The sequence below is a fragment of the Apodemus sylvaticus genome, chromosome 17 (assembly GCF_947179515.1).
Source record: "Apodemus sylvaticus chromosome 17, mApoSyl1.1, whole genome shotgun sequence".
NCBI lineage: Eukaryota > Metazoa > Chordata > Mammalia > Rodentia > Muridae > Apodemus > Apodemus sylvaticus.
The window spans coordinates 15,973,217-15,995,456 of record NC_067488.1 but is presented as its reverse complement, the minus strand read 5'-3'; the positions used below and the strand labels follow the sequence as shown (position 1 = coordinate 15,995,456).

The window sequence follows — 22,240 nt, the reverse complement described above, 5'->3', positions numbered from 1 at the left end:
CATGGTCCCGTCCTTTCAATAATGACATGATACTACCTCCAGCCAAAAGAAGTTTTGTTTTGGTTTTATTCTTGATTTTGTTTTGTGACTTTAATTTACATAGTTTGCACTATCTTCACTTTCTTTCTGTGGGCTATAATATAAAATTGTTTCAAGGAAACTCCTATATTGAAGAAACTTGTTTTTCTTATGGCATTACTTACATCACACAACTAAAATTCTTACAGTATCATTGCATTTGTTTATTTAGTTATAGTATGTGTATATATTCATAAATTCCAAGGCACACATGTTGTGGACAAAGGACAACTTTCAACAGTTGGTGTTTCCCTTCCATCAGGTTGTTTCTAAGGCTCAGACTCCAGGTTACAGAGTGACAAATACTTTTATCTGGTGACTCCTCTTGCTGACCTACTCTTAAAGTTTTAACTTTTATTTCATAATTTACAAGAATATTGTATTGGAAATGTTGTAATTAGATAAAATGCCCCATGACTTCTGATGATATGGATTAGTCTTAGTTATTGAAAACTGCAGTTTCACATCTTTCACTTTGCATAAACTCTTGGGCTGTGACAGCTGACCATTGAAATGTAGCATTTTCAAGAGTTTGAAAGGAAAGTAAATGCCTCTCGACTAGAACTAAGATGCATGCATACTACGATGAGTGTGCACATACCACCATGAGTGTGCACATACCACCATGAGTGTGCATATACCACCATAAGTGTGCACATATTACCATGAAAGTGCACATACCACCATGACTGCAAATATTACCATGAAAGTGCACAAACCACTGTGACTATGCACATACCACCATAAGTGTGCACATGCCACCATGAGTGTGCACATGCCACCATGAGTGTGCACATACCACCATGACTGTGCATATACCACCATGAGTGGGCGTGTTCCACCATGAGTGTGAATATATCACCATGAATGTACACATACCACTGTGAATGTGCACATGCACCGAAGTTGCTTTTGTGAGAGTTTGGACTTTTGTGGGTGTTCAGATGGGCTTTAGAACTGTGAAGCTTTTCTTATCTTTTATGTTTAAATGGAATGGTTTGAATTGTGAATATATTCCTTTAAATTTCACACATTTATTAGGCCATTTGCCTTGTGATAAATCTGCTTGCAGTTTAATATCCCCTGTTTTGCTCAGCATAGTTTAGATAATTTATATTATAGTTACCTGTCATTCCACTTAATTCAGTAATTTATGTCAGTAATTTCTCCAATATTTTAGTGACAAATTGCTTTATGGTTCTTTCTGAATGCTACTTATAATAGTAAATCATTTTATTGGCTTTTTTCAGTTGTGAAGTTTTCAGCATTGATAAACCCTTAAGAGATCAATAAAGGCTTTTTATATCTTGGACTTAAAGTCTATGACACTTCATTTTAACACTACTATTACATCAAAATCAATGATCATTATTTTTCAAAATGTTAACTTCATCTAATAATAATAAATAATGTTCACAAAGTGCATGCTTATCCAAAATTTGCCTTTATTATTTAACATTACTTTTTGGACTTTGAGCAAAATGAAACAGCATAGAATTTCAACAAATAAGAATGGGTATGTTTTGGTTTGTTTGGTTTGGTTTATTTGGGCATTTTTGCTATTGTTGTTGTTTGGCAATAAGAAAAGAGAGGGACCTGGCCAGATGGCTCAGCAGATAAACAAACTTGCGGTTAAACCTGTGAACCTGAGTCCCATCCCTGGAACCCACATGCTGGAAGGAGACAGCCAACCCATACAAGCTGTCCTTTGACGTTCACATGTACCATGACAAGTAAATGCCTTCTCACCACAACCACCACACACACACACACACACACACACATACACGCACACACGAATACACGCACACACGCACACACACACACATACACATGCACATACACACACACAGGCAAGCACAAGCACACACACACAAACAGGGAGAGACAGACACACACACATGTGTGAGCACACACACACACATGCATGCACACATGCACACTCACATACACACGCACATACACACACACGCAAGCACAAGTACGTACATGCACGTGCACACACACACACACAAAGAGGGAGAGACAGACACACACATATGTGTGAGCGCACACACATGCACGTGTGCACACATACACACAAAGAGCTAGAGATACACACACATATATGAGCACACACACACACACACACACACAAAGGGAGATACAGACAGACACACAGAGAGAGACAAGACAGATACACAGATATACAAACACACACATGATATTCAGTAACTTGTCATGGGATACCTCAAGAGGCCTGAATAAGTCAAATGGAGTTTCTATGAAACTCCAGTGAGACTGTCTGAAGTAAATTAGCAGGTGCCAGCCCTGACCTCCAGTTCTTTTAAGGTCTTAAGGGCAAAGTATGAAATTGTGACTACATAGAAAGCATCTGTTGTTACAGAGATAAAAACTAAATGGCCAGGTAGGTACCATTTAGCTCAGGTTACATTTTGTAGGAGTAACTGGATGGTCCTGAGACTAGTTTTATGTGAAAGTTTTAGCATTTAAAGTGTTCTTAAGAATATTTTAATGGGATGCCATGACTGAAGTTTTAGTCTACTACAAAGTCCTCACTGGTTCCCTCAGAGTCTCTCGTCTCCACAGCCTGCCCAGATGTAAGATAAGTGATGTGAGAAAAGATAGTCTTCAGTGTCTAAGGTCAAACATCAGGATAATTGTCATTATTACAAGTCATCCTTATTAAATTCATGAACAAATTGTGGTTTTGCCTTATTTTGTTTTCTTAAATAAGTATCACACTGATGCTTTGTGAGGTCTAGAACCTCAAATTAATAAGGATGTTGCAAGTTTAATGTCCTTAAAAATCTGCATCATGTCTTATAAAAAAAGTTAGGCTGGGTTTCTTGTACGCTATCAATTATATATATATATATATATATATATATATATATATATATATATATATATCACTATGTTCATATCTTGGTGAGGTATACATGGCTTGGATTGATCAATATTTTGGGTGTCTATAAAGTCATTCCTCGGCATGTCTACCTGATTAAGCTACAACAGGGGAAAGGAGCTGCCTTTGACAGTGTTATTTGACTAGATCTTTGGCAATGGACACAGGATCTGTAAGAGCACAAAGGCAAGACTAAGTATCATGTATAAAAACTGACAGTGACTCAGCATCTTATACTGATTCTTGGATCTTTTATCAGGGGTGCCATAAATAATGTAGTAAATTAGCAACCATACAGATATAAGAGCCATATGTGATAGTAATGGCCACATAATCTCTAAAGTACACAGATACCATTTTGCTAATCATTGAATTTATTCCAATTAGTTCTTCAGATGACTAATAGGTTCTCAAGTAGGATAGCCTCCTGTGAATCTATGACAAAATGCAAAGACCCAAGGACATGAAAGGCTATATGTCATATTAATGAGATGTGGCAGAGGGCATAGTTCTTGTTTACATACGTGAATAGTTTTCATTTCAGAGTCAGTATTTGGTTTTGATAGTATATAAGTCTTGGAATGAAAATATAATTCTCGCCGGTCGTTGGTGGTGCATGCCTTTAATCCCAGCACTTGGGGAAGCAGAGGCAGGTGGATTTCTGAGTTCAAAGCCAGCCTGGTCTACAGAGTGAGTTCCAGGACAGCCACGCCTACACAGAGAAACCCTGTCTTGCATAAAATCACAAAAAACAAACAAAAAGAAAATATAATTCTCAGAATTTGAGGCAATGAGTTCTTATGTGTTGGACAATAGAACATCTTTTATGGGGAGCTCTTTTGTGACTTATCAGGATGTCTAAAATGATTGTGAGAATGATGGTACTTTTAGAAAAAATATTACAAAGTGAGACGTCTTGACCTGTGGTTCACAAGAGATTTGAAGATGTTTATATTTGTGGCTGTACTGCAGAAGCCATTGCAATGGCATAGTTATTAAAGAACTTTTAAAAAAACTGGGTGAAGCTGGTCCTATAATGAATGTATTGTGGTACCATTAAATATGAAGGCTGAGAGGGAGGCCATTGGCATAGGCAATAAAGAAGAACATAGAAATCGAATCAGTGCAGCAAAATATTTATCAGCTAAACATTACTTGTACCTAGTACTTTTAACAACATTGCCAATGAGTTTCTAAATTGGTAGGGCCATGAAATTGTTTAGCAATTTACTTTGAGATTTTATTTATTTATTTTATTTTATTTTATTTTATTTTATTTTATTTTATTTTATTTTATTTATTTATTTTTTTGGATTTGGTTTTTTCGAGACAGGGTTTCTTTGTATAGCCCCGCTGTTCTGGAACTCACTCTGTAAGCCAGACTGGCCTCAAACTCAGAAATCCGCCTGCCTCTGCCTCCCAGAGTGCTGGGATTTCAGGCGTGCACCACCACCACCCGGCTTAATTTGTTTTTTTTTGTTTGTTTGTTTTTTGTTTTTTTTTTTGAGACAGGATCTCTCTGTATAGTCCTGGCTGTCCTGGAACTCACTCTGTAGACCAGGCTGTCCTCGAACTCAGAAATCTGCCTGCATCTGCCTCCCAAGTGCTGGGATTACAGGCGTGTGCCACCACCACCTGGCTATTAATTTGGTTTTTAAAATAGACAAATTACACTGTGAAGTGATTAAATCATGAGGTTAACCATCCCATCTTTTCTGAGTGAATCTTGGATATTGAATTTCAGTCTCTGAAGGTCCTATATTATTTTACATTTGATTATATTAATTATTTTAATTGAGGGTAAAAATCTATGGCAGTACCAATTTGTAAGGCCTATTACAAGTACCAGAAATTTAATTTAATTTATTACTATTTTGGCCAGAGCTTCTATAGCCAGTGTGAGATATTTAGTTAATGCAATATTTATGAAGAATAAAATGAGGCATAATTATTTGTTCAGCATTTTAATACTTATAACTATTGCATACTATGTTGTATCTATTGTCTAAATTTAGTATGTTTCCAAAGAATATTTTAAATCTGATGTGCTCTATTAAGGCCACAAAAGTTTACCAGTTGTTATATCTCAATAGATACTAATATTAAATCCAAATTTTAGAATTTGTATTATAGAAGCATAGAAAATAATGGTGGGCACTTTATAATTTCACTATATAGTATTTTGTAATATAGCTTAAATTTGTAAGTAGGAAAATTGATGGTGTTCCTTCAATTTTCTGCTTCCATATTATGTGACAAGATTTTTATGATTGATTTTACTTTGACTTGCTTTTATTCATTTTTATGTTTGGATTATTTTCATTAGGTATTATTCATGCTTCTGTATTTTTATTTTGACTATTTTTTATTATTTACTACATAATAACTCATAGCAGTATAATGAAGGTTAAAGTCTTCCTCATGGAAATGCGTACTTGTAGGTTATAATCCTCTCTGCTTCAGGACAATTTGAAAAAGTACTTCGTTATACCATAAAGGTGCCAAATGGTATGTTCAACTCTTTTTCTCCTTCCTTAGTAATTTCTAACAAGTTGGCTTATAGCACAGATACTTTTGTTCGATTAGATTTGTGAAGCCCCTCGTTTAATTTATTTAATTCATATTTCATCCTTACTTTTTTGAGTAATTGAGAAGTTATGTAGTTTCGAACACATGTATTTAGAACTCTTTCACACAACCTTAAGGTCCCAGTTTTTACGATTTTGCTGAGAGATAGCCATATCCCCCAACTCCTGGATCCAATGCTTTCTAATTATTATGGAGTCCTTAACATTAAAGGGAGGACATTCCTTGGAAGGAAAGAGTCCTCCACTGTTAGAGGGCACAGAACCTATGGATATTGCTACACAAACAAGCCTCATGGCCACAGTAGCCATGAACAGTCATAGAGGTTCACCCTGGGACCTTGTCACAGGGACAGGAATCATGTCACTTTGTCCCCACCAAAGCTAGGCCAGACTAGCCAACAAAGTATCACTGTCACAAAATAAGAGCACATTCTGTAACCAATTGAATCCAGAATTATGAATTATGATCCAATATAAGGCAGAAATGTCTAACCTTGACACATGTGCCAGGGTCAGTTAAAGAACTCACTCTTGCTTAGAAACTTTTGCAACTTCCAGCAAAGAGTGATGAAATCTGTAATAAATAAAGCTCAACAGTGTGCAAGTTTCCTAGCAAACAACAGCACCTCTTTAGTAAAGCAAACTGAAAGAAGAAAGGAGAAGAAACCAAAGCCTCAGGGGGTCATGATCCTTGCATTGCCAAGTCCATACTATACAGTCAAGATTTTTAGTTAGGACCAACTCTAAAACAGTTCCAAAGAGGCACAAGGGAGAAAAAGAAAGGATCTTGGCTTTCGACTTTTTATACATGATTGAATCATCCTGTGTGAAGCTACAGACTTGCATGATTTAAATTTCCTGCAATACCCCATGGAAAATATGCAGGTTTGCTAGTCAGTTCCCCTTGCCTGGGGCTTCGCATAAGGAGGTAGGGAAAGCCTTCCTGCTCACAGCCAAACATCAAACACATTTTCTGTCTTCTTAGCCAAATGAATACAGTAGAAGAAATTCATGTTTTATTATATACATATATATATATATAAATATTTGCATCGTTATCATATTTTGTATTCTCATTCCACTTCAAACAAAATTATTTCCTTACAATTTACAATCCAATGACTAAAACATGCTGTAGAATATGATTCGATAAATTTTAAAAGTGACTGTCATTTGATCTAATACAGGTTCAAATGACAATTGTCTGCTCCAAGTCATTATGTGATGGATATCAATGTTGCTGCTTCACAATTCTTTCAGTTTTTAAGCAGTTATGGGTACAATTTATGCTTAATAATTCAAGAGAAAATTGAAAAACATTGTACAGTAGCATGAAATATACTTGTTTGCTCATAGATTTTTCAGTATTTCACAATGGCATTTTCCCTCACGTATGCTTGTCCGCAGGCTACTTTTTTGTTTATTTGTTTGTTTGTTTGGTGGATTGATCGGTTTTAGTTGTGTATGTGTGTGTGTGTTCAATGTGTTCATGTGTGGTGGAGGGATGTGGAACTGTTCCCACAAATGGGGATTCAGGTGGAGAATGCCAGGTTGTCTTCTCTGTAGTGGATAATCTTATTCCCATGAGACTCTCTCTCAGTGAATCTGGAAACTATGGAGGAAGCCACCAAGCCTTACTGGCCTCCTTGTCTCTACACTGCTGACCACCTGGCTCTGGTTATAAATGTATGGGTATAGCTAGCTTTTTAGTTAGATGCTAATATCTACAAAAGCCCTTAGGGGTGTTTTTGGAGACAGTTTCTCTGTGTATCTCTGAGTATTGTGAAACTCACTCTGCAGACCAGGCTGGCTTCAAACTCAGAGATATGCCTGTCTCTGCTGGATTTAATCTTGCACCGCCATGCCTAAATTGTGTTCTCACTTTGATTTGCATAGTTACATAGTGTTTGCATTGTAATTTGTTTGATATCTTTGTTCTGTGTTCTTCTAGTATGTATACCTCAGGTGACATTAAGGACGTTTTGTTGCTGTTGTTCATTTTATTTTGATTTGTGTATGACATGGGTTCTTGTTATTTTGCCTTTCCTGCGATAAAACTTGAACTCCCTGTGTAAATCCATGTCCAAATCTAGAGAGTGGGACACCAGAAAAGAAAGTTAGGAAAGTATCTCCAAGACTTCTCTATGAATTTATGTGATTGCCATTAGTAGCTAAAAACTGCAAGCAAGATACTGAAAGCTCTATCTGATTTCGTATGTACCAACAAAGTCCCATAAATATTATGTGATACAACCATTTTGTTTCTTTTTTTTTATATTCTAATGTATCAGGTTAAGCCCTCTGCTTATGTAAGCCGATTGTACTATTGTCCTAAAAGGATCATAAATATGTGCATTGGATCTTTCTAGTCTTGAATTCAGTAGAAATGCTAGAAGATTAAATTTTAGCCATATTCCACTACTGGTGTTTAAGCACAAATTAATCCTTTGAAAAAAATCTTAATATTCATATACATAAATCTCATGTACATTTTAAAATCAAAATAAAATTTCTAATCTTCCCTTAAAAAATTAGTATATGAAAAATTTTAAAATGAAAGTTTAAAAAGACATTATTCTGCTTATATATGTTAAAAAATTTAAAAACCATTATTCTGCATATATATATATACATATAAATATATATATGCATATATATATATATAATTTTCTGTGGAAGGTATATTTATGGAGAAGACCTTCTGCATGAAAAAGTCATTGTTTGTAGTCTTAAGCAGTTCATTATTCTGTCATGAAGATTCACATTAAAACTTTTTTGCCATGATATATATATATATATACATATATATAAATTATATACATATATAAATATGCATGTAAATATGCATATAAATTTCTATACATATAAATATATTTATATATTTTTACATTAAATCTTATAATATATATGAAAATTTTTAATGTATGTGAGTACACTGATGCTCTCTTTAGATACACTAAAAGAGGTCATGCAGATCCCATCACAGATGTTTGAGAGCAACCCTTTGGTATGTATGTAAGTATGCCATTATGCCACCCTTAAGCTTATCACGACATTCTGGTCATGGACATGTTTTATAGCTCTCACTTTTGACCCCTCCCCAACTGATGATCTAGGAGAGTATAAAGATCTGAAAATATTTAAGTCAGCATCCAGTGTGTTAGTTATACTTAAAATTTTCCTTCGGTTTTGATGTATCACAGGATTTAAATGATCTCTTTTGTAATAAAAAAAAAGCAGAATTTATATTTTAAAATATTTCATCTCTTTGAGAACCTTGTAGCCTATATTGCAAAGGAATTTTATGTCAATTATCTTTATTTTCTGTTTGGCAGAAAAATATAAGCTATAAACTGTACTATGGAATATTTTAAAAAGGAATCTAAAAAAAATTTTCCTATAGTTTATATAAACTCAATATTTTAGGCATATTGCTTTTATTGAACATGGGAAATTCAAATGGAGATTGTGTAGCTAGAATATTTTCCACATTCACTGAAGCTGTGTAGAGTAGTAAATTCCCAAGTTAAATATCAGAGTTTCATTTACCATGTTTTTTTAAGACACATTTTATAAAAGGAATAAGTTCTAAGTTTTAATCTTGTATAGTACTTATTTTATTATGACAGGAATTACCAATTAAAAATTTAATAAAAATACTTTTACTCAAAGTCAATGTTGGAAAAAAATGTGGCATTGAGAATAAGAAATCAGTAGTACTTTGTGAACCAAAGATACATATCTTCTTGCAAACAATTTAATACCCAAACATTTACATTTCATCTTGTCTTGAGCAAATAATCTTTGCAGTTATTTTAGTCTCAAGATAATTTGTTTGCTGTATTTCGTTTAGTCATTTGTGAGCATAATGGCTTCCTTTCTGTTTAGCCAACACATTGTACCTCTTTTCTAATTCTAACTGTATAGAAATGTCCTATTAATAACTATAGCATGATTATGAGTACAGATCTATGGGGGCCTTTCTTGTGACAGTCTTTCACTAAATTGATCAATTATATATTCAAAGACTGAGCACATCTCTCCTCTTTTGATTTAGAATCTGACATAATTGGTTTATAAACAAAAGCAGTTTCTGGTCCTTTAGGAGAACACAGAAAATAAACTTTCTAACTGAGCAGTTTATGTAATAATATAGATGATTGGGGAAAAAATGTGAATACTGATATTTGAGAGAATGTTCTGGAAAACTTAGAAGGTTCATAGAAGGGGGCCTGGAAGTTTTTTGTCAAAGTGCAGTAACTAGCCATATTAGAATAATTTGCCTTAGGAAATTTGAAACTATTAGATAGTAGAGAAAGGATCCTTCCCCAAAGGATCAAATATTAATCAGGAAGATGAGTGGAGGGTTTGAAATGAATCTCTATGTAGTAAAACTATCAAGTCAACTTAAACACATGATGCACAATGCATGAAGGGCATGTTCTTTGTTTCTTGGTGGCGACAAAAATGCAGAAACTTCAGAGGCATTTGTGTGTGTTACTGGGGAGATTAATTTAGACTATAAACAAAGAGGCTTTGTCAAGGAATTTAGAAAGAAGTGAAATGGATGTGTGTTGATTTTAGAGCAACTCACATTCATCTTGAATTGTGCGCTGGTGCTTCACGGTGTTGCTGGGGATGACACATTGCAAGGTGCAATTAATATCACAAGGGCATTAAGCTGCCTAAAGCCTATGTGATATCAGGACTGGAAATGGAAATCCAAAATCTAGTCATTAGCTTCAAAGACTAGGCAATTCAGGGTTGTTAGCTAACTCAGGGAGTGCAACACCTTCAGGTGATTGAAGCACATGGATTCCAATCAGACAGACCCCAGTGGGATAACTGGATAAGTTAACACTGACAATTGTCCAATTTATTGTGAAAATATAACCAGCAATGTTGTCAATCCTGGCGCTTTTCCTAGACCCCTTCATGTTAGTATCTATATCCTTATCTATATCTACATATCTATTCAAGTACAAATAAACATAATTAACAAGGTATAGATAAGAGTTATTTAAATTGAAGGGGATCTTAAAATGAAACTCCAGGTATTTGTAGGAAATTTATATTAAACTACCATAGCTGGAATACTGTCAACTACATTGGGAAAATTCTTTGAAACTCATTAAAACAGCCTTTCCTAAATGTAATAACAGTAGAAAATTTAAAAACAGTATGCAAAAACTTAGCTTCAAGAGTTTTAAATTATTTCTAGTTTATGTTCCCTAATTTTTGACAGCATTTAACATGCTATGACCTGCCTATTTTATATAGATAAATGAAACTCTGTAAAATATATTGGCTGTTTTCTCTCTTATAGAAAACAATCATAGGTTTTTAAATTATAAAAATATGGGTTCAGATGAACATGAATCTTTAATGTTATAAAGATGTTGTTGCTCTTCAAAATACCATTATTTATTTCTGGATTAAATAACAAAAAGTGAGATTAAGACCAGCAAGACAGCTCAGTGGTTAATGAAGCTTGTTACCAAGGCTGAGATCCTTTGATTCCCCCAAACGCAAATGGTAAAAGAAAAGAAGTTTGGCTCCCACAAGTTCCCCTTTAACACATTTAACATAAATTTAGCATGTATAACAACACATAGAGACATGCATAACATACACAACATGCAATAAGTAACAAAAACATCAAAGCTTATTTTGAAATGAGTGAGTTTAGAACCTGTGTAATTTATGAGAATCTCTATTCGAAACGGAAAATCTTTTTTTCTTTTTTCTTTTGTATTTCTTTTCTTTTTCTATTTAAGTTTTTTTACACTCCATATTTTATTCCCTGTCCCCCCGAGTCCACTCCCCAACTGTTCTGTATTCAATACCTCCTCCCCATCCCCCTGTCTCCACTAGGGTGTCCCTGCCTCCCACCCCACCTGTAATTTCTCCGAGTTACATTGAACGGGTTACCTGGAAGGAAAGCTGGGATGCTTGGGAAGGTAGCAAAAAAGAGACAGAGACCAAGACAATATTACTGTTCAAGGTCTCAAAGTTTAATGAAGAACTCCCAATATATATAGGCAGGGGGTAAAGTCTGGAAGCTTCTCAGCAGAATCAGTTCAGTTGCTCCATAGGTGGCTAGTGTTTTTCAGGAAACTGCAGGTCCTTGAAGAATAGACTTCCCCTTTGTCTGAACACTCCACCCTAGGTGGAGGGGATTGTGGCTGACACAGGAGTTCTCACTCAAAGGCTGAGAGAGGAATTTCATATATGGTCAATATCAAGTTCCTACCAGGTGGCTTAGTGTCACAATAAGGCTCTCACCTAACTCCCAAACTCCATGGGGCCTCCAGTCGCTTGAGGGTTAGGTGCATCATCTCTGATTGAACACAGACCCAGCAGTTCTCTGCTGTATATGTGTTGAGGGCCTATTAACTAGCGTATGCTGCTTATATGGTGGTCCAGGGTTTGATAGATCTCAGGGATCCAGATTATTTGAGACCCACTTACCAACCCACCCACTCATGCTTCCCTGTCCTAGCATTCTGCTATACTGGGGCATTAGACCTTCACAGAACCAAAGGCCTCTCCTCTCATTGATGTTCCTCAGGGCCATCTTCTACTGTGTGCAGCTGGAGAGATGAGTCCCTCCATGTGTACTCTTTGGTTAGTGGTTTAGTCCCTGGTAGCTCTGGGGATACTGGCTGTTTTGTACTGTTGTTCCTCCTGTGTGGCTGCAAAGCCCTTAAGCTCCTTGGGTCCTTTCTCTAGCTCCTCCATTGGGGGCCCTATGCTAAGTCCAATGATTGGCTGAGAGCATCCATCTCTGTATTTGTCAGGCACTGGTAGAGCATCTCAGGAGACACCTTTATCAGGCTCTCTGCTCCACACTTTGTCTCTGTATCTCCTCCCATGGGTATTTTGTTCCCAATTCTAAGAAGGACAGACATATTCACAAATTGGTCTTCCTTCTCCTTGAGCTTCATGAGGTCTGTGAATTTTATTTTGGGTATTCCAAGCTTCTAGGCTAATATCTATTTATCAGTGAGTGCAAAGCATGTGTGTTCTTTTGTAATTGGGTTACCTCACTCAGGATATTTTCTAGTTCCATCCATTTGCCTAAGAATTTCATGAATTCATAGTTTTTAATAGCTGAGTAGCTCTCCTTTCTGAAAATGTACCATATTTTCTGTATCCATTCCTCTGTTGAGGGACATGTGGGTTGCTTCAAGAATCTGGCTGTTATAAGACTGCTATGAACATAGTGGTGCATATCTTCTTATGACATGTTGGAGCATCTTCTGGGTATATGCCCAGGAGTAGTATATACCCAGTATATGCCCAGGAGAGGTATAGCTGGGTCCAATTTTATGAGGAACCACCAAACTGATTTCCAGAGTGTTTGTACCAGTTTGCAATCCCACCAGAAGCAGAGGAGTGCTCTTCTTTCTCAACATCCTGGTCAGTTCCTATGGTCACCTGAGTTTTTGGTTTTAGCTATTCTGACTGGTGTGAGGTAGAATCTCAAGGTTATTTTGATTTGCATTTCCCTGATAACTAAGGGTTTTGAACATTTCTTTAGGTGCTTCTCTGTCATTTGATAGTCCTCAGTTGAAAATTCTTTCTTTAGTTCTATATCCAATTTTTAATAGGTTTATTTAAATCTCTGGAGTCTAACTTCTTGAGTTCTTTGTATATATTAGATATTAGCCTTATATTGGATGTTGGATTGGTAAAGATCTTTTCCTAATCTGTTGGTGGCTGGTTTGTTTTATTGACACTGTCCTTTGCCTTACAGAAGCTTTGCAATTTTATGGGGTTTCATTTGTCAATTCTTGAATTTAGAGCCTAAGCTATTGGTGTTCTATTCAGGAAATTTTCCCTTGTGCCCTTGTGCTTAAGGTTCTTCCCCACCTTCTCTTCTATTCATTTCAGTTTATCTGGTTTTATGTGGAGGTCCTTATCCACTTGGACCTGAGTTTTGTACAAGGAGATAAGAATGGATCAATTTGCAATATTCTACATATTGACAACCAGTTGAACCAGCAACTATTTTGAAAATGCTGCCTGTTTGACATTGGATGGTTTTAGTTCCTTTTTCAAAAATCAAGTGACCATAGGTGTGTGTGTTCATTTCTGGGTCTTCAATTCTATTCCATTGATCTACCTGTCTGTCACTATGACAATACTATGCGATTTTTATCATGATTTCTCTGTAGTACAACTTGAGGTCAGGGATGATGATTCCCCCAGAAGTTGTTTTATTGTTGAGAATATTTTTCATTATCCTGGGCTTTTTGTTATTCCAGAAGAATTTGCAAATTGCTTTTTCTAACTCGGTAATACATATTTCTTGCTGAAAAATTTTTCAGCAATTCTATTGAAATGTATCTTGAGAAGTTTTTGAATACATAGAATGAAATAATTTCATGTTACAAATTCAAATAGTCAAGGCATGAATGTTATAAACTTTTCCAGAGTTTTACATAAATTTCCAAAGCTTAGAGTGTGTCAAGAAGGGTAAAGGAAGAGAATGAGTCTCAAAGCAAGGTATAAGTGCAGGAGAATTGTAGAGGAATGGATTTACACCATTCTGTCCTGTGAATTTTCTACAGGTTCATGATATCTTTCAGATCTGAGTTTGTTCTGACCACAGCTCCTTTATTGTTCCCTTTATGTTAAAGATCCTGCTTGGATAAGTCTTTGCTACCTGTGATATTGTATAACCAATTCCTACTTACCTTTACTTCTCTCCCAAACTAAAAGTACCAGAGATAGGGATGTGGTTCCATGGTAGAGTGTATGCCTGCCAAATGTAAAACCCTCATTCTCATCACCTGTAGTATCAGAAATAAAAATGCCACAAAATCCTCCACAATATACACCATCATGCTTCCTTGTATTTGTCACTTCTGAGACAACATTGGCAAATTTTTCTATCCTTGAATCCTTAAAATTCCTTCTCTTCTCCATCCCAGTACAAAAGCACGAAGGTAGAAGAAAAACTAGTCTTGACTAACCAAAAATATTGACAGTTTTATTTGGTTTTGATTTTCAGATAGTATCTATGAATTAAAAAAAATAGATATTTACCTAAATGATATTCTCTTCTGTAACATGATATAAATTTGTAGACAAAGAGCATATCTTTGTGCAATGAGAAGAAAAATATTTTCAGACACCGGAAAATATCTTGTGCCACATAATTTTTTACTTAGATTTGTACATGATTTTTATATATGCTTATAATTTCTTAAGAAATTCATTTTAATTTATAGTTGAACAATAAATTATTACTGAGTTTCCTTTGCTTTTTTGGTTCTCTTCCTTGGTTTTGTATTACATTTGGAACATAATATTCATAGTTAAATGAGAGATGGTTTCCAGGAATGTAGGTTTAAACACAAAGAGCATCACTAGTCATAAAATGGACATTTATAGTTATGTGAACAACATATGGTGTGTTATATTTTACCTACCTGTGACATCAGCCAAGGCGCTAGTCCTTTCTACATCATCTCATCCACAAAATGGTATTGAGTTTCTTTATGTTGACATGCCACAGAGAATTTTGTAAACACAGAACAAAAATTTGCCTTTCTGTCAATATTTGTAGCCTACATCATGAAGATCTATCTCAGCTTGTCCATAGTCTTTTTGATACTTTATTTTCTGGCTAAATAACATTAAGAGCTATATTTTATAGATATTATTTAAGTATTTTTATACTGAATACTGAATGTATTTTTATACATTTGTTTGCTTCAAATCGCCTTCTTCCCTTCCCAGGAAGCATACAAATTGTTTTGATAATAGAATTCCAAGGAACCATTTTAGTCAATGCTTATTACTCTTGAGAAGCAGCTACACATACACTAGTGGCTACTCTTCCTTGTCTAATGAAATCCAGGCCACACACTGTTGATCTATTCATCTGGTGATTAGATTGTATTTTGATTGGCTATAGTTTAGCATTCAGTGTGGGTTTTTTCTTTCATTTTTTTTGCATTCTGCAGTAATTTCTGTGGATTTCCTACCTGACAATGAAGTTAGTAATAACAGTCAGTCTATTTACAAAGCAATCATTGGATTGTTCACCTTGCAGCTTTCTATCATTGATTTTATATAACCTTTATACCTTAATTCTCCTTCACATTTATTTCTGCTTCAATGTTTTGTTTATATTTCTGATACTTAGGAATAAAATGTGGATGTGCCTCCTGATAAAGCTGGCATCAAGGTTTTATGAGTCAATTTGGTTTCTGATCATAATTTTTTTACACTCAATTTGTTAAGAAATATACCTTCTATCAAAAGTTAAATATAATAAAAAATATAAAACTCTATTCCTTCATTTTTCCTTATTCTCTGAGAATTCCCTTCAATAGTTTTTCTCTTTTAGAAAACATTTTTATTGGTTGTTTATGAATATCACATCATGTAACCCAATCCCACTCATTTCCCCCTCCCCTTGAACCCATCCTATCTCCTTGCAACCTCTCCTGAAACAGATTTGTCTAGACTTCTTTGCTTGCAAATGTTCACTTTAAAGACTCGTTGGTCTGGTACAAGGCCTCTAGCATCTGCCACTCTATCAGTAGTGGAATGTCACTGGGATTTCCCTCAGATATCCTTTTCTTGCACTGTGTCATGGAGATCCTGTAGTTATGAATCTGTAGGGCTGGCCCCTTCATATACTCCAGCAGTATATCAATGAGGTATGCATAAGGATGGGCCACTTTAAAGTCCTAGATCTGAGCTCCTGATGTATATGAACTGGTCAGCCCATTGGCTCTCCTGCTCTCCTGCTCTCAGGCCCTTGGGGCAGGTCATCAACAATTTCCACAACCAGAAGCAGCTGTACTATGCTGCCCAGAAGAGGGACAGATCCTTCAGAGCCAACTCTCCTGCTTTGATGAACTCAGGACCAGCTGTCTTGTCTGATGTAGGTGGCAAGGGGTAAAAGGTGGAGATCTTTTTAGTCATGTCACCACACAGCAGACAAGTGGCCGGGCCATCTCTCTCATGGTTATGCACTCAGAGCTGGCTCTCCTCTGCACCTACCACCAGGGTCAACTCTACTGTGCTGCCCAGGTGAGGTGCAGGGATAGCTCTCCTGAGTACTGCATCTGGTGAGGGGCAGGGACAGCACTCCTGCTTTCATGACTTCAGGGCAAGATCTTCCAATTGCCACAGATGCCAAGGGGCAAGGGGGTAGAAGGGTATCTCTCCCTTGTCCATGCCACCACATGGAAGATGAGGAGCAAAGCCAACTTTCCCATGCTCATACTCTCAGAACCTGCTCACTTACAACTCCCTCAATGTGATAGTGTGTGCCGACCCTCTCTGAGTACTACTGTCAGATCTTGCATGATACCCAGGAGCAGGATCTGTGGGGCCAGTTCTGTACAACTCACATCCAGCAACATGTCCCTGGGCAACATCCATGCCTGTCTGGCCTTTGGTATGATAGATCCCTACAGCTGCAGGACAATGGACCCAGACATGGCCCGCAGTAATACTACAGGTTAGGGCCCTACCATGATCCTAAGTATGATCATCTGTTACTCACATCAGACTATTCCTCACTACCCTCAGGTCTCCAGTTCTGCCTCTCTTCATTGTGGCCACATAGTTCAGTTTCTTTTTCTTCCATTTCCCCATCACTTACTTGTACCCGGGGGTCTCGGAGTCTTTGGGGTTGTCTCAGGTTTGAAGTCAGGAATGTTTTGCCCTGCTTGTGCATTGTGACAATAGGGAGGGTCATCTCAGGCATGGTCTATGAGCCTGCAAGGATCCAGACTGGCAGTCATTTCACACTTGCTTTTTCAGGGAGTGTCAGGCTATTAATTATTCAAATGTTTACAGGTCAGAACACTGAGCATAGACATAGCCTCATTCCTCTCTGTCACCTACTGACACATATGTGACACAGCAGCCACATAGGCAATGCCTCTAGGGGCAGGGTCTTCAATTTTTTAAAAAATAACTTTAATTTGCTTTTCTCAGATTTGAGGAATTAAAAACATAAAATTTGCCACTGAGGCAAAATACTATGCAATTTCATGCAAATTATTTTAACAACTTTATTACATTGGGCTTAAATGGACTTTAGTTTCCCAAAAATGGAAAGGCCAGGTCTTAATTTAAAGTCAGCTAACAGGCACTAGGTCTCTATTTTATTGTCTTTAAATGTAGGCACTGAAAGGAATCCTGGGAAAATCTTTCACTAGGATATTTTACTAGAGTTGAGTCTTTTGTGACCCATTTTTCTTGCTGCATATGACCAGCTGAATTAAAACTAGATGTGAATAGCTTTTTTTGTTGCCATTTATTTCATGAATTTGACAAAGTAATATGTTAATTTTCTTTAAACTGAGTAAACAATTATACTGTATTCTTGGTTTTTAACCAAGAAATGAGAATCTCTGTGAAGAGATATTAGAGCATTTAGCACAGTTCATAGGATATAAAAAGTAGAAGAATAATTTTAACTATATTTGGAATAACCTCACATCCCGTAGCCATTATTTTTAATTACATATAATTGTTTCTCTTCATTGTTTCTTAATTCATTATTCAGAGGACAAAACAAAAATGTCTTCAAAATATTTAATAGAATAGATTTTTTAAATAAGTTTAGTTGCTATAACCATAAAAGCAAGAAAATAATAATGACTAAAAATAAATTGAAAGGATAAATTCTAATATCCTTTCACTGACCTACATTAAAATAAGCAGTAAACATTATTTGTTTGTTCCAGTGCCATGGTAACTGTACATGTCTGGTTATAATGGATCAAATGTCTCTGTTAATTCAAACATCTTTAACTGTTAAATTTCATGATAATATGAACAGGCCAGACAATTTTAGTAATGTAGAGAGATATGAGAGTGTAGATCATTATTTAAGCCATCTATCCTGAAATTAATGAAAACTGCATTAAAACTGAAATTAACAATGGCCTTTATAGTGATGATGTGGTATGTACATACATGTACATACTTATTTACCTGAAGTGATCTTTATAAGAGTTAAAACTGCTTTTGGAATCATCTTTTAACACTCAACAGAATTTGACCCCCCTTTAATAGGTCATATCTTTGATAAAGTAAAATATGTCTATGAGACGAAATAGTCATACTCCTATTAAAAATTCAAAGAAGGTCTAATCACAAAATTACTACTATGGATAACCACATTTTCTTTTTGTTGACGTTTATTTTCTCAATATGCTTCAACTGAAACAGAACCCTTGATTTTGCCACCTCCCTTTTGCCATGTATTTAAACTCTTTCTTACTCTCAAGCCGTCATCTTCTTTTTCTTTGATTATTATTGTTGTGTACATGTGTGATGGATAAAAATAAAAATATAGCCTACTGACTCTATTTTTGCTGCATACATATGCAAAAATATATTATTGCATATACATCTATGTGAAATTATATTGCATATGTGTGTGTGCATGTGTATGTGTGTGTTTAAGGTGATCAATATATACTAGGCATTCAGATAAGGGATAAATAAATAAAAATAAACATTATTTTTGCCCTTCCTTTTTTTCTTCCAATGCCTCCTGTGTAACCCCTTTTCTCTCCCTCTCAAATTAATGGCTTCCCTTTATTTGTTGTTTCACATATACATATATACCTAAATATAGAAATAAACCTGTTCAGTATATTTAATGTTGCTTTTATGTTGTACATATTTCAGAATATCTGTCATATATATAATTTTTCATATAACTGATTTGTTCTTTCCAAAGTTCCTTATCATTTCAGGAATCCAGGTGATGGTATGATGTATATATTTTAAATATGACTCAGGAACAGTGAATTAAAAGCTTGAAAGACTTATTGAAAAATAAAATATATTTCTTCAAACTCCCTGTATGGATTTATCTAGTATTTATTGCACACAGATGGACTATGGAGTCTGCTAAGATTTAGAAGTTTAATGGAGGAGGCAAAAAAGCTCACTTTTATCTCAGGAATCTCATAGGCTTTCTAGCAGTATGTTCTGGCAGATTGATAATATACAGATCATAAGTCCCAGCTGGGCACAATCTCAGCCACTAGTTCTGTAGAAGAAATGTGACTAACCGAACCCATTCAGTGGGGACAATTAGTATCTCACCAAGAAAATAGATTTTCCCAAGCTTTGTTAAAAATAACTATGATAATAAATGCCTTTATAGCAATCAAAATAAAATGTTATAAAAAGATCTGAAGTTCTAGTCATATAGGTCTTTCACTTGTTTGGTTAGAGTCACCCCAAGATACTTTATGTTGTTTGTAGCTATTGTGAAGGGGTTCATTTCCCTAATTTCTTTCTCAGTCTGCTTATCCTTTGAATATATAAAGGCTACGGATTTGCTTGCGTTGATTTTGTAGCCAGCCACTTTGCTGAAGTTGTTTATCAGCTGTAGGAGTTCTCTAGTAGAGTTTTTAGGGTCGCTTAGGTATACGATCATATCTTCTGCAAATAGTGATAATTTGACTTCTTCCTTTCCAATTTGTATCCCTTTGACTTCCTTCTGTTGTCTAATTGCTCTAGCTAGGACTTCAAGAACTATATTGAAAAGATATGGAGAGAGGGGGCAGCCTTGTCTAGTCCCTGATTTTAGTGGGATTGCTTCAAGTTTCTCTCCATTTAGTTTGATGTTGGCTACCGGTTTGCTGTATATTGCTTTTACTATGTTTAGATATGGGCCTTGAATTCCTGTCCTTTCCAAGACTTTTAGCATGAAAGGATGCTGAATTTTGTCAAATGCTTTTTCAGCATCTAATGAAATGATCATGTGGTTTTTTTCTTTGAGTTTGTTTATGTAGTGGATAGCATTTATGGATTTCCGTATATTGAATCATCCCTGCATCCCTGGGATGAAGCCTACTTGATCATGGTGGATGATCGTTTTGATGTGTTCTTGGTTTCGGTGGGCAAGAATTTTATTTAGTATTTTTGCATTGATATTCATAAGGGAAATTGGCCTGAAATTCTCTTTCTTTGTTGGATCTTTGTGTGGTTTTGGTATCAGCGTAATAGTGGCTTCGAAGGAGGAGTTGGGTAGTGTTCCTTCTGTTTCTATTTGGTGAAAGAGTTTGAAGAGTATTGGTGTTAAGTCTTCTTTGAAGATCTGATAGAATTCTACACTGAAACCATCTGGTCCTGTGCTTTTTTTGGTTGGAAGCCTATCTATGACCCCTTCTATTTCTTTAGGGGTTATGGGTCTGTTTAGATGGTCTATTTGATCCTGGTTAAATTTTGGTAATTGGTATCTGTCTAAGAAAATGTCCATTTCTTAGACAGATTTTTGTAGTAGGATCTGATGATTTTTTGAATTTCCTCGGTTTCTGTTGTGATATCTCCGTTTTCATTTCTAATTTTGTTAATTTGGATACTTTCTCTGAAGAAGGAGATCGAAGATCTCAGAAAATGGAAAAACCTTCCATGCTCGTGGATTGGCAGGATTAATATAGTTAAAATGGCCATCTTGCCAAAGGCAATCTACAGATTCAATGCTATTCCCATAAAAATCCCAACCCAGTTCTTCATAGATCTAGAAAGAGCAATTCTCAAATTCATCTGGAATAACAAAAAACCCAGGATAGCTAAAACTATTCTCAACAGTAAAAGAACTTCAGGGGGATTCAATATCCCAGACTTTAAACTCTACTAGAGAGCAATAGTGATAAAAACTGCATGGTATTGGTACAATATCAGGCAAGCAGATCAATGGAATAGGATTGAAGACCCAGAAATGAATCAACACACCTATGGTCACTTGGTCTTTGACAAAGGGGCAGAAAGCATCCAGTGGAAAAAAGATAGTCTTTTCAACAAATGGTGCTGATTCAATTGGAGGTCAGCATACAGAAGAATGTGCATCGATTCATTCTTATCTCCTTGTACCAAGCTCAACTCCAAATGGATCAAGGACCTCCTCATAAAACCTGACACACTGAAACTAATTGAAAAAAAAAAAACTGGGGAAGACCCTGGAAGACATGGGCACAGGGGAAAAGTTCCTGAATAGAACACCAATAGTTTATGCTCTAAGATCAAGAATTGACAAATGGGACCTCATAAAACTACAAAGTTTCTGTAAGGCAAAGGACACCGTCAAAAGGACAAAACGTCAACCAACAGACTGGGAAAGAATCTTCACCAACCCTAAATCCGAAAGAGGGCTAATATCTAATATATACAAAGAACTCAAGAAAGTAGAACCCAGAGATCCAAATAACCCCATTAAAAAGTGGGGTACGGAGCTAAAAAAAGAATTTTCACATGAAGAACTTCGGAGAGCTGAAGAACACCTTAAGAAATGTTCAACATCATTAATCATTAGGGAAATGCAAATCAAAACAACCCTGAGATTTCACCTCACACCAGTCAGAATGGCTAAGGTCAAAAACTCAGGAGACAGCAGGTGTTGGCAAGGATGTGGAGAAAGAGGAACACTCCTCCACTGCTTGTGGGATTGCAAGATGGTGCAACCACTCTGGAAATCAGTCTGGCGGTTCCTCAGAAAAGTGGGCATGTCACTTCCTGAGGACCCTGTTATACCACTACTGGGCATATATCCAGAGGATTCTTCAGCATGCAATAAGGACACATGCTCCACTATGTTCATAGCAGCCCTATTTGTAGTAGCCAGAAGCTGGAAAGAACCTAGATGTCCTTCAGTGGAGGAATGGAT

The 22,240-nt window shown here is 36.0% G+C and overlaps 1 protein-coding gene and 1 non-coding gene across 4 annotated transcripts in view; one reads left to right on the top strand and one right to left on the bottom strand.

Moving 5' to 3' along the window:
- Positions 1-22,240, top strand: part of Csmd3 (CUB and Sushi multiple domains 3) — a 1,209,570-nt gene that overhangs the window by 963,874 nt on the left and 223,456 nt on the right. The gene's annotated exons all lie outside the window — the stretch shown is intronic.
- Positions 17,370-17,501, bottom strand: LOC127668253 (small nucleolar RNA SNORA17). Its single transcript, XR_007974035.1, has one exon. It is a non-coding gene; the product is annotated as a small nucleolar RNA SNORA17 (small nucleolar RNA).